The sequence below is a fragment of the Pleurodeles waltl genome, chromosome 7, assembly GCF_031143425.1.
Source record: "Pleurodeles waltl isolate 20211129_DDA chromosome 7, aPleWal1.hap1.20221129, whole genome shotgun sequence".
NCBI classification, from domain to species: domain Eukaryota; kingdom Metazoa; phylum Chordata; class Amphibia; order Caudata; family Salamandridae; genus Pleurodeles; species Pleurodeles waltl.
Window position 1 is genome coordinate 813651174 of NC_090446.1, and position 15065 is coordinate 813666238.

General features: G+C 42.0%; 1 protein-coding gene across 1 annotated transcript in view; it reads right to left on the reverse strand.

Moving 5' to 3' along the window:
* TENM2 (teneurin transmembrane protein 2) overlaps window positions 1-15065 on the reverse strand; it is a 1257685-nt gene that overhangs the window by 675616 nt on the left and 567004 nt on the right. The gene's annotated exons all lie outside the window — the stretch shown is intronic.

Here is a 15065-nt window from a genome sequence, read left to right on the forward strand (position 1 = left end):
ATGTTTTAATCGCTGTCCCTTCCAATACTGCAACTTGGAATAAACATGGAATTAGGTTAGTTAGGCATTGTGTGCATACAAGGAAAGCAGTTCTACTACCAAGAGATGCTGTCTTCTTAATGCTTCTCATCTAGAGGTCACTCTTGCCCACTAATTGACTTACAGGGTTCTCACACACATCCTTGTTATTGATTAAGCTCATTTTTCTAGATGGGTCTGTTTATCGAGAGAGACAGTGCCAATAAATTCATGAGCATGCTGCCTTTTCAAACATACCATTATTGGAAATGCGGTGCTTGTGGGAGAAACCAACTTGATGTCAATGAAAAATGAAGTCTGTCGACATTAGTGGTGAGTACGTAGACTTGGGAACTAGTTCCGTGAATTATGTCTTTTTATTTTAAGACTGAGCCAGATAAATTCTGGTAACTTTTGAATTTTCGTGGGTTCTTTCGTGCTAGCTAAAAATCTCTATTAAAATCGCAGGCAGAGGATGTGTTTCCCTACCCAGACCTATGTGGAATCTACCATTTGCAAAGGCATAAAGGGGAGGGTTATTATTTCATAATAGAGTTAGACAAGCTTGTATAAATTGCTTGATGGCGTCTGCTGTACATATTTTGATTTCACAGGAGGCTAAATTTGTTGTGTGCCTAAATACATTTCTTGCTGTACGCCACATGACTGAAGATTATCAATGCATATGGCAGCCACATTTCACATGCCAGAACCCACAGTAGTGTTGCATTCAGGGAAGAAGCACGCCTTTAATCAGAGAGGTCCTTGACAGGAGTAGAGTTCATGTAGGGTAAAGGTAATGACATCTGCAGTTGTTTTAGAAGCAGTTGGATGTAATTTGTTGAAAATACAACTTTGTTGTTAAGATGTTTTTTTTGCAGACAACTCACTTTTGTGTGGTTTGCCCTTTGCTTACATTAGTGGTGAGCAGCATGGTGCAATTAGTGCCTTAAGGAAAACTGATTTTACAGTTATGGAACTTGTTTAGGGCTACGCAGGAGATTATTTCCAGATAAACAATTCTGTTACTTTCCTCTGAAGAACATAGTAAAATGAAGAACTATTGTGAGTAATCAAATCATGCTTGAATAGGAAAAGAAGATTCGATTTTAATATATAAAGACAAGTTAAGTGTATTTTGAAAAAATCGTATATTTAATTATTACATTTTAAAACATGAGTGCAGTAACGGTAATACAGTGATGAAGGTCAGAAGTAGAAAAGAGTCATTTGCAGTTTAATCTTTAGTTTTTTTTAACGTAACTTTGGTATCTTAATTCTTAAATTTGTATATGTTAGGCACGTAAATACATAACCATTTTGACTTAGTACCGTAGTTGCAATAGCGTAATTACTGTCTGTTTATATCACCGGTGGACATATCCGTAAATATGTTTTTTACATTTAATTGTTTTCATTTTACAAACTGTTTTCCTAAAATATACACATTCATTTATTGATTTGAAGAAAGTCTATAATCTCTCTCTTTCCCATAGTCTACTAACTAAATTTACTAGATATTGGGGGTCATTATGACCCTGGCGGAAGGCGGAGAACCGGCGGTAAGACCGCCAACAGGCTGGCGGTCTTACTTTGTGGAATTATGACCATGGTGGTTACCGCTATGGTCATCCGCCGGTTCTCCCTGGCACTGATAGGGGTCTCCACCACCCTCCACCCCCAGCCTGACTCCCTCCCCTACCCCCCCACCACCCCTGCCACCCCCCAAAGGTGGCAGGGCCCCCCTCCCTACCCCGACCCCCAACATCACATCACCCATACCCACACGACACGCACGCAGGCACCACCTACACACTTACATGCATACACGCCGACATACATGCCTACATCCACACACACAGTCAGACATGCACACCCACATTCAAACATACACGCACACATCCATACAGACATACCCACAGACATACACGCACTCATTCCCATACACACAACACCCCCGCAAGCATACACGCACTCACAAACCCCCTCTACATACACACACACACACCCCCATGCACCCACACAACACACAACACCCCCCCACCCTCCTCCCCTCACGGACGATCGACTTACCTGGTCCGACGATCCTCCGGGAGGGGACGGGAGCCATGGGGGCAGCTCCGCCGACACCATACCGCCAACAGAACACAGCCACGGCGAATCACAGGACATGATTCGCTGGGCGGTGTTCTGTTGGCATGGCGGTGGAGGTGGAGCAACCTCCACTTCCCCGCCTCCCGCCAGTATAGCTGTTGGCGGCTCTCCGTCCGTAAAAGGACGGAGAGCTACCAACGGTCATAATAGGCCGAGCGGTAAACCGCCACCACTGGCGGTCTTCCGCACAGCGGTCCCTCGGCGGTCTTTCAAAAAGACCGCCGAGGTCAAAATGACCCCCATAGTGCTGAAGTCTTCATCTTTCTTTAAAGGCATAGCTGTGAACATACACTGCATTTGTGCAGTCGCTCTATTAACTGCTAAGGGAAATGAGCATATCCGGCTGAGATTAGGAATGTCACTTTCAGTTTTCCCACAGTCCCAGAGGGGATGAACCATAGAGTCCCTAAAGGGCGTAGTGACACCTACTAGTCACAGCATGGCGCTGGCTGAGGTGTTAAAGGAGACCGACTCTCAGACGTCTCTGGCTGTCTGTTTGTGTGAATGAAAGTAAGGTAAAATGGGTAAAAATAGAGATGTGCTTACCAGCCCAAATCTGTTTAAATTTAGACCACATCGCACAACTTGATCAAAATTTCAGTGGTGGTGTAAAATACAGACCAGCACTATGAAAGGAACAACTTTGAAGAACTTATTCGAAGACAAAAATGAAACCTAATCCTCTCAGTGCTTTTTGTGAAGCCATCTACCCCACAGGCATCAAGTTGTTCGGATTCACAGGAGGGATTCAAGTGAGACACCACATTGGATGAAATGCATATTACACTCAAATTTTCCCAAAATACTTGATTTGAAATGAAATTCTGTCACTATGCCAAGAAAGACAAGACGGATTATTTAGCAATGCAACCTTGTAAATAGCATTCCCGTCATTCTTTGCAGAAACGTGCTATGATAATTCGATTAGCCGCGTGCACACAGGCAGACTGATTGTGTGAGTTTACATTAATTCTTGGCATGTGTGAACAAAGACATTGCTGTCTCTCCGTCATCTAGCAGTGTCATCCTGCGCCGTGAGTAAAAAGAAAAGGGTATGCCAAGTGACAGGCAAATGTGCCTCGGAGCCGCACATGCTGCCATGCTCTGTGCGTGCTTCTGATTCTAAAGTGCTATAACAATGAATAGACGCGGACAGCCATTGACATGTGCCTGCCACATGCAATCAGCCCCGAATGCTGCTGCTTCAGCAGAACATTGGTTCATGAATACAGAGCAGTCTTCTCATAAGCGAAGGCTGCACATGCACACTAATGTGTTGCTGATATATATGCGTGTTACGTGGTGTTTAGGTTTTCGGTGACATATTTGTATTGTCCTTTATGAGACACATCCATTAGTATTTCAGTCTTTCCCTTCATTATTGGGAATGTACACGCGCTCTCTGTGAAGAACATATTTGGCCTTCACACAACATCTATGATTGAGTTTCCAGTCTGTAATTTCCAGGAATTTCACAGTTCATATATAAATACAGCAGCTACAGGGATATATATCACTCAAGGAGGGAGATTAAGTTCATATTATATAATCTTTATAGTCTAACGTACTTTTCTATCTTTCTTATAAAGTACATACAGGGATTTTATCATAATCATGTCTGCGCGTGCAAAGGTTCCATTATTTTTATGAAACTGGCACTGTTTGCATCACACCAACTGTTTGCTATCATGCCAACTAATCGAGTGAGGGGATTGACTGTAGTGACTACAAAAATCTCCCATCAGTGAATAGGGTACCTGCGCTTGTGATGGCAATATTGTTCCTGGCATTGATTCTATGTGACCGTGTTTGTCTCTCTGAACCTCTATGCACATGTATGTCCCACTGAATCTCCAAGGATGAGTTTTATTATCCAGTCCTGATTGGCAATCGCTAATCTTACTTCTGTTCTATTCAACTTTATTCTAGTGGACTGCATTTTAATGAGTAATCTATGGTGACACGAAGCTGTTCACACTTGAATCATCCATTTATTGTGGATAAATTGGTGTTTAATGAACTAGTAATATTACCTGTTGATTTTGACCTGTGGGGAATTGCTACATGCATGTTCACGAACGGACAAAAAATTTTGATTCGTTGCTGGAGCTGACTTTGTTGGGAGGAAGTGACTGTAAATGGCCACTAAACATATTGCTTATGGGGCATTGTTCAGCATTCGGGACAATACTTGTGTCTTTTTTTAAATGAAAAGCTGGTGAAATGCGTATGTTTACACAGGGTTCTGTGTTGCGAACATCTTTTTTACTAGAAGTCCGGAAATAACATAGTTTGCATTGTTTTGAAGCAACCTAATTAACTTCCAATGCAGTGATGGAGTTACAGGAATCTAATTTGTTAGTGAATGCGGTAAGAGCGAAGCAAGGCATCAAGGGGTATTCATAGGCAAGGGAGAACAAAGAATTTGCCTATATGTAGATGATATCCTAATACCATTAACTAACTCAGTGAAATTACTTCCACTCTCACTAGAAGACTTACAATGATTTGGCAGACCACGGATTTTCAAATTATTCTACAAAAGTCCTAGCTTCTGAATTGATCTCTTTCACCTAAGGAAGTGGCCAACATACGGGAACAATATCACCTGACACGGTCTGAGAAATACATTACATATCTAGCGGTTAAGATCTTCCCCTCCCAGGAACATACGAGCCACATAAACTACATACATCTCCTATACCCTCTTCAAATTGAACTCCAAAAGTGGCAGAGAGAACATTTCTCCTGGATATGATGTATTGCTGCAGTGAAAATGTTAGCTGTTCCTTTATTATTATAACTCAGTTCCTTCCAATGAGACCACCAAACATGGCCTTAGAAGACACTGAAAACATTAAATAACTTCATATAGGGATGAAGGAAATCTAGGCTCCTAACTAGACAATGTATGCCCCCACCTCTGAAGAAGTCTTAGGGGTTCCTAACATAATGAAATATTACCATGCAGCTCAGTTTAGATAGATGGTGGAATGACGAGGATCCTTTACAGGAAAGCCTGGTGATTAGTGGACCGGGTAATTGCTGAAGGTCATATATGGAGTATCCCTTGGCTGCCCACATGGTCTGTTCATGGGTTCTTTACTTTTCCCCTGTGACATATGCTACACTAACCTGCTTACACATGGTTATGACCAGGCAGAGAGTTTCTTCTTACCTGTCACCTCTGATTACTATTACAGGGAACCTAGATCTCACTCTAAACACAGATCTAAGCCAGGCCTTGGAGGGCAGAAACCTAATTGTAAGCAGACTGGTGACCTATTCAACAACCTGGTTATTAAGTTATTTGAACAGGTCAAAAGAGACTACGATCTTCCCAAAACTGGAGACCACATTACTTTCAAGTTAGACACTAGGTAACTCATATAAGCATGAAGCCACAGGACTTCAGACCCATGATTCCCTTCGAACAATAGAGGTTCCTTATTGGTGACAATAGACAACTGTTATCTAAACTGTACAAGGCACTTAACTCTGAACTTACTGTTACACTTGTCAGCTTTAGGGTGGGCTTTCCCCAAACCTTTTGTCTTCCTCCTCCATTTTTACTGGCCTCGTTTTTGCTGACCTTAGGACTCTGTTATGTCAAGCTATGTTAATGTAATTTATAAAGGGCACATTCACCGTAGGTTTCTGAGCACTGAGGGCAGAGTGGCACAGATGTGCTGAGACACTTATTAGTTATATGCTTGAGTGAATAACCAGGTTTTCAACAGTTTCCTAAATGTATGGTAACAAAAGGCAGATTGTATTGCTGGGGGAAAGAATTCCACAAGTTAGTTGCCAGAACAGAAAATCTGGCTTTGCCCGTCCTCTTCTTTTAAAATTTGAGGACCTTCAAATAATTAGCATTGGAGGATTGCAATACATGAATGGGGATTTATTTCTGAATGCATGAGAAAATAAAGGCCAGACATTTGCTTCATAGAGTTTTATGGGTGATGCAGACTGTCTTAAAAATTACTCTTTGTGCCACTGGTAACCAATTAAGTTCTCCCATCAGAGCAGTAATGTGGCACTGTTAAGGAAGTCTATGTATCAGATGGGCCACCTGATTCTGGATCAATTGTAGTTTCTTCATGAGGCCTTTGGAGAAACCAACTTATAGAGAGCTGGTGTTATCTATCTCGGAGATTACCGGAGCAATCCCTACCTGAATAAGGACCGCAGGTGTTATATATTTAAATATTTTCCTAATACACTGAAGCATTTGTAAAGAGTTTGCACTACTGCTCCAGTTTGAGATTTTATTGACAGGTTTTCATCAATGATCACACTGAGGCTCTTTACCGACTTCTTGGGAACTGGAGGAGATCCCAACACTGTGGCCCAAAAGGCTGCAGTCGAATAGTCTACCTTACTTTTGGTGCTAACAATTTCAGTTTTATCTGAATTCAATTTTAGGTGGTTGCAATTCATCTAGTTTCAAATAAATAGCAAAAACCTTTTGACTCTGGAGAATTATCGATTTTGAATAATAACTGCATATCATTTGCATAATTATAGATCATTCACTTCCTTTATTTGAGAGAATGGATAAGAGGGCTAATATATAGGTTAAATAAATGCGGAGACAGAGAAGATCCCCCGGGAACTCTGCAATACAGCTGAACCTCAGTAGATTTATAAGATTAAAGACAGACAGATTGGGTCTGATTTTTTAGAAAAGAAAAGACCCAGTCCTTTGCAGAAACCCTTCAATCCTGAGGCCTCAACATGTTCCATTAAAAGCTTGTGGTCAACCTTGTCAAAGGCTGCATAGTGATGAATCTTCCTAGGCAGGAAGAGTGGAGGGGCTGACTTTTACACTTCAAAGGACAGTGGCCTACCCTCACACATAGGACTGATAACCCCCCACAAGGCTCCTGGCAGACAGGGCTAGATTGAAAGAGGAATGCGTGCACTTCAAAACCACTTTGTGAAGTTTCCTCCACTTCAAAGGCACTTTTGGGTATCTATACTGGCTTTGTGATTCCACCAAATCAGACACTTCTGAGCCTACCACTAGACACTGTCAGAGGACTGCCTAGCACCCCAAAGGTCTCATCCTGACTACTTTGCTGGAAGGACTGGGGCGTGCTTTTTGCCCTGCTGCCTGCTGGCCCCTGACTCTGCTGGAAGAACTCTGCCTTCCTCCAAAAGTGCCCTCCGAGGGCTTGGATTGAGCTTGCTTCCTGTTCTGAATTCGTAGCGCTCTCAAAGACTTCACAGTAGAGGAGAAAATCCAGTGCATTGGAAAATCGACGCAACACTTGCAAAAATCAACACAGTGCCTGCCTTGTGGCTGAAAAAGTGATGCATCACCTGCCGGATCTACACAGCACATGCTCCATTCTAACAGCTTGTTCTGAATTTTCGACTCATCATTCCTGGGTGTCAAAATGTCCCCACATTGCAGGGAGGAACCATGGCTGTGCTTCCGGAAACCGATGCATCACCTCACAGTGTTAAAAGAAACTATGCATTGCCTTTGCCGTGCCAGGAAATCCAAAGCATCACTTTACTTTTTGACGCATCTCCTCCTCTGTGGCCCTCTGCAGTGATATTTTTGACGCATCCCAGTTACTGTGTGTTAGAATGATTCAACCACTGATTCTTAAGGATTGAGACTTATCTAAACCTTTAAACAGTGATATCTTGACTTGTGCATTTGGATTTTTGCCATTTTGGTCTTATTTTATTCAGATAGGTATCATCTGTTTTTCTAAACTGCTGTGGTGTACTTTTTGTGGTGTTTTCACTGTGTTACTGAATGAGTTATTACACAAATACTTACAAATTGCCTTTTAAGTTAAGCCTGCCTGGTCTGTGCCAAGCTACTCAAGGGTGAGCACAGGATAATTTGGGTTGTGTTGTGGCTTACCCTGACTATAATTGAGGTCCCTACTTGGACAGGGTGCACATATCTGCCAACTAGAGACCACATTTCTAACAACCATATTTATACACCATGCATTAGTGCCTAGAAGTGACACCACTTTCTGTGTTCACTGAGAAAAAAAGTATTTATTTATATTCTGGGAATGTTAATTCCCCAATTTTACCATACTACACAGTTTTCATTTGGCATAATGAACCTACTGCATTTACCTATATCTGAAACAGAGGCAGTAGATTCATAGCAGTTCAGTTCACTTGAATATTGTTGCCTAGCCCTTACTACTGACAGCTTATTTCTTAGTAGAAGAGATTTTGTAGGTTGTAACGGGTGCTAATGAAGGTATGAAATTATAAGAAAATCTGTACCACGGAATGGAAAAACAAGTATAGAAAATTAATTGTAGAAAATTAGAGTATTTGTTGAGTGGGGGTGAGGACGCACCTCAAGCAATAATCACAATGCTTATCTGGGTGAACCACTAAAGTCACTAAATAAACTAGTGCTTAACCCCCTGGAAGCTTGGCACAAAGGAGTCAGGCTTATGTTAGATGCAACGTGTAAATTATTTATGTAACACTCAAGCAGTAATAAAGTGAAAATAACATAATAAAAATCTTAAAACCAAGTTAGAAAACTAGAGTCAATTTTAATAAGTAAAAGTATATCAAAACAACAAAAAATTCAATATGTAGAACCAGAGATAGAAATGTTCAAAGTTTAAATTAAAAAGTAGTGCCAAAAAAGCACAAAGAGCCAATAGTTGATATCTGGTTGCACTAGACCGAGTCAAAGTCAAAGGTGAGGTTGACCTCGATGAATCGCCAGTCCGATAAAGGGACTAGCTTTGTCCTGGGGGAAAGTTTACCTTTGGAGATTGCAATTTTATTGGAGAAAATGTGCTTGTCGACGAATTGTTGATGGGGGTAAGCTGAATCCAAAGCAGGGCTTAGAGACACCGAGTTGCTAAAGAGAGGGTCCCTTTGTGTCATCAACAACGTTGTGATAACTGTGATAATTTAGAGCACATGCAGTCTGTGCTCATAAAGGCCTCAACTTCAATGGTATGTTCAACATCAGTCTCAATGTGTTCAGAATTTGAAAGTTTTCTGGAAATCAGATCTCTTTCAACAGAGCAGAACAGTAAGCCGAGGCTGACAAGCAATTTGAAGTTGAGAGGTGCTACATCAACTGTGATCTAGGTCTCTGTCTCCAGGCAGAAAGTTGGCCAAACATTTTGCAGTGTGAATAGTAGGAGTATACTCCAGGATCCAGGACCTGAGGGGCACAATTTGGAGATTGGGGCTCACTCCAACAGAAGCCAGCAGCAGTGTCCAGGGCAGGCTCAGATTTTAGTGGTCAGCTGGGAAGTTGAAGGGAGCGAGGCCCTGCAAGAGTCTTGTGTCCTTGCAGCTCAAACAGGAGGTCAGCCAGTTGACACTTGGAGTCACTTCTGGGGCCCTGGGTTCAAGGTGAGCAGGTCCAGTCTTCTTGTAGGTTTTTCAGACATCAAGATAGTCCTTCTTTTGATTCTCCACAGGTCCAGGAGTGTTTTGAGGAAGCACTGGGAATGCCACATTTATACCAACTTCCAGCTTGTGGGAGGAGGAAACTCCTGGCTACTCTCTATCCAATGATGTAAAAGTTCCCAGGGGTATCCCTCCCAACTTTTTCAGCACTCCATGTGCCCACCCAGATATGTGGCAATGATAAAGGTCAAACCCTACCTTGTGGTCACTCCAAACCAGTTCTTTGGCAGCTCCCCTCCCCATTGGATTTGGAGCCAATTTGACTAGGAAGACAAAAGGAGGCAGGCCTAGGTATAAGCTACATCTGGCAGTGTCAGGGTACATATCCTTTGAAATTCAGGAAGGGGCTGAGCACAGCTCTCAGGTGTCCTGCTGGAGGATGAAAAATACCTGTCCACATCAAGGCTTATGGCCACATCTCACCACAGGGGAGCCACCAGCAGTCAGATGACACTGGACTCTGGCAGAAAGGGGCCTCTGCCGGTAGGCAGAAAAGTGACAACTTTCCAAAAGTATCATTTCTAAAATGGCAACTTAAAATCTGACTTGACCATTAGTTTGGATTTTAAATTACTATTAGAATGCGCCATTGAGTCAATTTTCTAGCTGTTCCTAAACTGATATTAAGCACTATAAATTGTTTTAATGTAATCTAGTGTTTTCCTATGGGCAAGACAGCCTTGCCATAGTGACCAAACACTTAAGTGGGTTTACTTTGTCAACACAGGTAAAACATTAAATATACATGCCCTACATTTTAAATGCCATGCACCCTACCTTATGGGCCTTTAGGGCCTATCTTAGGGGGTCACTTATAAGCACTGACTGAAAAAGAAGATGAAGGCCATGTAAAACATTTATTTTGCCAGATTGAAGTGGCAGTTTAACATTGCATACTCAGGTTGCATTTGCAGGCCTGATGCTTGTCTTACAGGGATTCTTTAGTGGGTGGCACAATGAGTGCCATAGCCCTCTAGTAATTTACCGTCTGTGGGTACATGATGCACCATATATTGGAGACTTATAAGTAAATTAAATGTGTCAGTTGGGTATATGCTTATTTTACTATGTTTAAAAGAAACTGCACAACAAGGATACCAATGGTTAGCAGGAGTCATGTGTGCAGAGTCCCATGACCAACAAAATGGGTTTAGAAAAATAGAGCAAAAACCTGGGTGAATACCGCACAAAGGATGGTTTCCAATCACAACAACATGAACCACTGTGAAATGGTGGTGTGTTTGTAGAACTTTAGGATGATTGGGCTGATTCTTACATTATAAAAATGGGTTGGGTTTATACTTACAGAATAAAAATAAACCTTCTGTAGCTATCATTAAGTGAATTGTCATAAGATTCCAAACCTGCAAATTGAATGCTGAAGACTGTTGATTGGGATGAACAATTCCTAGGTAAGGTCGTCTAGTCAATAGACCACTGTCAGTAGACCATTTTCACTGTCTTATGTCTATGTTGCAGGCTAATAAACATGAATATTTGCAGGGATATTATGCAAATGACTTCGTCATGGTCCTCAGATCAGTTATGTGCCATGAAGGAAGAAGTGCCTAGTGATGATTAATTTGCAATGTACACCACAGAGTAAAATGTAGTCGTTCATAGTGAGGTAGTGGCATTCATAGAAACACTTTTATCTTGCCCATCAAAGATTGTCAACTAAGGGAGTGTTAGGTGAATATGAAATACTTTTCTGGGCAAGAAGAGTTACCATATGAATAGCACATTAACGTAGGTAAGCACTAAGTTTACCAATACGTTAACCAACATGAATGATATTCATCTGTGTTAGAAATGGGGTCTTTGGTTGCCAGTCAGGATACCCCATGTCCAAGCAAGGACCCTCACTCTAGTCAGGGTAAAAGAGAATCACCCTCAGCTAACCCCCACTCCCCAATTGGTAGCCCAGCACGAGCAATAGGCTTAACTTCAGAGTGCTAGGTGTAAAGTATTTGTACGAACACACACAGTAACTTAATGAAAACACTACAAAATGACACAACACGGGTTTACAAAAATAGAAAATATTTATCTAAACAAAACAAGACCAAAACGCCAAAAATCCACAATACACAAGTCAAGTTATCAATTAAAAACCAAAAAGAGTCTTCATGTAATTTTAAACACAATGCTAATGCTGTTAGTGTGGAAATGTACCTGGGTGCGTCAAAAATAACCCAGAACGGGCGAGTGTGGGTCAAAAAGGGCTTGCGATGCGTCAATATCACTCATGAGCGAGACCGTGCGTCGTTTCTCCTTCAGTCGAGTCGGCGTACGTCATTTCTTCTCTCCACCGGAGAGCAATGCATCGATTTGAACTGCACTCCCGGGTCCGGGCTGGTGTTGAGTCGTTTTTACATGCCCAGCGATGTTTGCGTCAGAAATCCTGATGCACGATGATCGGAAAACCACGCAGCGCGGGTTGCCATCTCACCAGCCTCCATCAGCGATGCTGAGCGTTGTTTCTCCAGCTGCGGGTGTCAATCTTCCAGTCGTGTTGCAAGCGAGCGTTTTCAGCCGCAAAGCCGGTGGCGCGTCGATTTTTCAGCCGCAGATCAGAGTCGCGTCTATCTTTTCCCCGCACGGCTGTCGGTGCATGGATTTCTGACTCTTGGACTGCCAGCTTCTCCTTTCAGGGTCCCAGGAACTGGATGGGCACCAGTTGGCAGAGTTGGAGTCTCAGCAGAGGCTCCAGGTGCTAGCATAGAGAAGTCTTTGCTGTCCATGAGACTTCAAACAACAAGGGGCAAGCACTAAATCAAGCCCTTCGAGATTTCTTCACAAGAAGGAAGGCAACACAAAGTCCAGTCTTTGTCCTCTGGCACAGGCAGAAGCAGCAACTGCAGGATAGCTCCAGAAAGCACAGTCACAGGTAGGGCAGCTCTTCTTCCTCAGATCTTCTCCAGACAGAGGTTCCTCTTGGTTTCCAGAAGTGTTCTAAAGTCTGTGGTTTTGAGTGCCCTTCTTATACCCATTTTGCCCTTTGAAGTATGCCTACTTCAAAGAAAAGTCTCTCGTGTTTGTGAAATCCTGTCCTGCTTTACCCAGGCCAGGCCCCAGACACAAACCAGGGGTTTGGAGACTGCATTGTGTGAGGGCAGCCACAGCCCTTTCAGGTGTGAGTGACCACTACTACCCTCCCTCCTAGCACAGATGGCTCATCAGAATATGCAGGCTACACTCCAGCTCCCTTCGTGTCACTGTCTAATGAGAGGTGCAACAAAACCAACTGTCAAGCTGACCCAGACAGGGAATCCACAAACAGACAGAGTCACAGAAATGGTTTACGCAAGAAAATGCTCACTTTCTAAAAGTGGCACAAACACACAATCTTAAAATGAACTTTACTAAAGGATGTTTTTTTAAATTGTGAGCTAGGAGAGCAAAAGGAGGCAAAAAGATTGGGGATGACCCTGCAAAAGGGCAAGTTCCAAAAATCTGGGTTGAAAAGTAGGTTATTTTTGATGGGGTCCACTTTTTTTTCATTCTACTCATACCAGGGAACTGGTACTCCGGTTTGCATTCTGAATAATGCCCAGGCTGCTTATTTTGATTTTGAGGAAATAATGTCTCCACTGAATGATGGGGTGTGCAGAATGCTTTAGGTTTTTTCAGGAAATGTAGCTTGATTAGCTGAAGGATTTATTTTTTTAATCTAATGAGTTTTGTTTCCATCTGATCTGACCATTCCAATCGTCTGTTGTTTTGCAACTTTATGTTACAATAACTCATTGTTCAATTGCTCTTCTGACTACGAGGGAAATGTGTTTATCACTGGAATAGCTGAGTCTAAAAGAAGAAGATAAGGAGGGTGCTTGTAAGGTGGCCAAACTCGTTATGGCAACAAAGAAAATCATAAACCAGTGGCTGTTGGCATAAAAACAACACCACCATCTCAGCCTTATACAGGGGTGGTGTAGTAGGTGCAACGGCACGGGTGTTTTGGGATGTGATGGGTGCTTTACACCCAGCTATACATATTTTTACTTCCTTATAAGGAGCAGAAACAACCAATTTTCCTCAGGTGCATTAGAACCCATAACACCATTGCTACCTCACTGAAGTTATGTGGTGCATTAGAAATAAATCATGAACTTCTAAGACCGAAGACAACAGAAAGTAACAGCTTTATTCTTCCTTTTTTCTTCATTTTCTGACACAAGTTTGACAGCATTGGCCATTCCCTTTTTTAAAATAATTGTATTTGATTCCTGGTCATTCTAATAATGGGGAGCACTTTCAACATCCTTCCATAATATTACTCCTTAGGGACGTCTCGCCATGTATAGATGCATATTGCATTGGGATCTTCATGCCGGTCAACACATTTCACTTAGGTTTTGGAACATCCTATTTAATAAGAAGGAGGTACCATACTAGTCATAATACTTTTGTATGCACGTTCCACGTCAAATTCTCCCAGATACTTCAGATATTGGAGAGCCTAGATATTTTATCCATAGCTTGACACATGGCCAGGTCACCATACATTGCAATTAAGACTACTATTTAATCTACTCCTGAAATGTTCCCTATGTGGCTAATTTGATATCACAAACCTTTGAAAGACAGAGTGGGCCCTTGTGCCCACATTCCTAATGATTAAATACCTCATCAGATGCACAATAAAACATCTTTGTTCCTTGTAGGTGTCACTCCCCTTTGCATTGCTCAAAGCAATTACCCCTGAGAAAATGTCTGCATGCTCTGAGGGTCAAATTTGTACTAATATGTAAAGGGATCAGCGTGGATGTAAAACAGAGTTTTCATTGGCTTTTTATTTATGTTTAAAATGAGAACATTAACATTCAGATAGAGGACGATTTTAAATATTAATGCAGTTTGTAGATAGTTGGCCTGATTTCTGACAGACACGTGGTACAGAGACCAGCTCTGAGGCCATTATGGCCGATATGCTTCAGGTAGCAGATGTCTGCATGCTCTGTGCATTGATCTTACCTGTTGTGTGATGCTTTTCAGGTTGACAGGACTGGTGATACAATATCAGAAGGGGTACACATTTTTGCCTCTAGTTTCACATATATCCAGAATTTCTGTATTAGGTAGAAAGGCCAAAACATTTTTTGACAGGGACTTTTGATCTCTTTTCTTTCTTGTGGTACAAGAAGGCATTGGTTGTTAGTCTGCAGTTTTGATCCCAGTTTACCACACTGGCAAGGGTTGTCTAGCACTAGTTATAAATCATCAGAGGCATTATTCATGTTATGTCTCAGTTGACCCAACACCCACGCCAACATAACGAATACCACTCTTAAACATTGGATCATAGGAACAAGTTTAATCTACATCTGCCTGTGAACAACTACAACCATTCCAGTATGCAGCAGACTATCGTCCTTGAGGTTTGGTAGGAATCAACATATATCTGTAATACTTAATCTAATGAAATGATAAACGTCTTCTGTCATGGACACCAGATTATA